At 35.9% G+C, this 2284-nt stretch overlaps 1 long non-coding RNA gene across 2 annotated transcripts; it reads left to right on the top strand.

Annotated features, from left to right (window-relative positions):
• Positions 1 to 210: 210 nt before the first annotated feature.
• Positions 211 to 1611, top strand: LOC134244584 (uncharacterized). Of its 2 annotated transcripts, none has more exons than XR_009987251.1 (3): positions 211 to 303; positions 949 to 1062; positions 1463 to 1611. It is a non-coding gene; the product is annotated as an uncharacterized LOC134244584 (long non-coding RNA). The 2 variants fall into 2 exon arrangements; XR_009987252.1 differs by lacking the exon at positions 211 to 303 and adding an exon at positions 357 to 409.
• The last annotated feature ends 673 nt before the right edge of the window (positions 1612 to 2284 follow it).

The following is a 2284-nucleotide window of genomic DNA, read 5'->3' as shown; positions in this document are numbered from 1 at the left end:
CAAGAATGTTGTTGTTGGGATGAATACTAAATATTAAGAAAATATGATGTGAGATTTGCATTACTTAAACTGATAACATTCGTTGAGGCGAGCTTCATAATCTTTGATTACCTATGTTTGTCTACATCATAAATCTCAGAAATGGAAAGAATTATTTCTTTCACTTCTGATCGAGATGGGAAGAGATAATAAATTGACTTTTTTCTTGCAGACAATGACTATGAGGGTCTGCAGGATCCCCCCGTGCGACGTCAGTTACAGAACATTCTCCGACAGTATCCTGATGGACCCCAGATCATCAGGGTAAGTTACAGAACATCCTCTGACATTATCCCAACAGACCCCAGATGATCAAGGTAAGTTACAGAACATCCTCTGACAGTACCCTGACGGACCCCAGATCATCAGGGTAAGTTACAGAACATCCTCTGACATTATCCTGATCGTCCCCAGATCATCAGGATAAATTACTGACGGACCCCAGATCATCAGGGTAAGTTACAGAACATCCTCTGACAGTCTCTTAATGGACCCCAGATCACCAGGGTAAGTTAAAGAACATCCTGATGGACCCCAGATCATCAGGGTAAGTTACAGAACATCCTCTGACAGTATCCAGATCATCAGGGCAAGTTACAGAACATCCTCTGACAGTATCCAGATCATCAGGGCAAGTTACAGAACATCCTCTGACAGTATCCAGATCATCAGGGCAAGTTACAGAACATCCTCTGACAGTATCCAGATCATCAGGGCAAGTTACAGAACATCCTCTGACAGTATCCAGATCATCAGGGCAAGTTACTGAACATCTTCAGACAATATCCTGATGGGCCCCAGATCATCAGAGTAATAAACTCATCTGTCATAAAATGTTGATGAATGTGAAGTTTTACATGTTGCTCTATGAGATCTACTAAACTTCTGTAATTTTATGTACCCTGGCAGGAGCTGGTACAGAATGCTGAAGATGCTAAAGCCAGTACTTTCAAGGTTATGACATGTATGGAGGATAATTTAGGGGATGGAGTTTTTGACTACAAATACAAAAAAATCTTCCAGGTAAACAAAATTTCTCACACAAATAATATAATAATGACACAGTTATTTCATTTTAATATAAAATGAGCTTTTCTGTCACTGGGTGCCCTTGATTACTAGATGATTGTATCTTGTTTAACTTCCCTCTTGAGATATTTCTCTCGTATGGAGACATTGCCATTGCTGGTGAAGTTTCTTCCATGAGGGGATGCTCCGCTTAGCGGTGCTCTTGTGTTTCTTGTATTTGGTCTAGGATATAACAATGTGTTCAGCAATCATGAAATTGTAATTTTTAAAATAAAAAAAGTAAAGAAAATCTCAAATTTAAAGTTTAATTTTAATAAATTGATATTGCTGAGTGAAAAAAATGTAGGAAAATGAGTCTTTCTGCATGTGTTATCAATTTTCTGTTTGCTTTTAGGGACCAGCTCTTTGTACATTCAATGATGGCATCTTCACCGAAAAAGATTGGAAAGGCATCAAAACTATTTACGTCAGCTTGAAAGAAAAAGATGATACCTTTAAGATTGGACGATTTGGACTTGGGTTCAAATCAGTATTTCATCTTACAGGTACACATTTAAATATTCTGTATCCACAACAAAGTTGCGGAGTGGGAGGAGGTTTATAAACCTCTGTTTATTCTAAATGCAATTGTCTGTTTATGTAGAGGCAACGTTAAGGTCAACTTATAAATCAGTTCCTCCTATCATCAAGAGGTGTCCACAAAAAAATAGATATATAACATTATATGGCACATTGATGGCTACTTGAAGCTGTATCTAACCTACATATTGTGCTCCTTTTGAAAAAGTTTAGACTGAAATGAGATTTGTTCCAGGATTATCATTTATAATTACTAATATAGAAACAGTTTGACACTTAAATTTAAAAAAAGTCCATATGATTCTATGGCTAAATGCTTCATCTGATGCATCCAGATTTATTAAACATACTTGCCATATATATAAGTATAAATTGTTCCTCATATTAAATGTCATCTGGAAGGTGAAGTATTTAGAATATTTGCATCTGCATTAATGAGGACTAAATATTCTCCACTGTATTTCATGTGCTATTTACTGTTTCAAACTTTAACAGTTTGACATGATCATATATATATTTCAATTTTTGCACATGAAAAGAAGGGACTAAATGTGACAATAATGAATTAGTTGTGTAACATAGATGGATGAATAAAAACAATCATACATGTTAACTTTACCACTTTAAGAGGAAGTCT

This window comes from Saccostrea cucullata, unplaced genomic scaffold, assembly GCF_032062105.1.
Source record: "Saccostrea cucullata isolate Sc308-1 unplaced genomic scaffold, CSIRO_AGI_Scuc_v1 ctg14128, whole genome shotgun sequence".
In the NCBI taxonomy this organism is placed as follows: Eukaryota; Metazoa; Mollusca; class Bivalvia; order Ostreida; family Ostreidae; genus Saccostrea; species Saccostrea cuccullata.
Note: the sequence above shows the minus strand (reverse complement) of the source record. Positions and strands in the feature narration are given on the sequence as shown.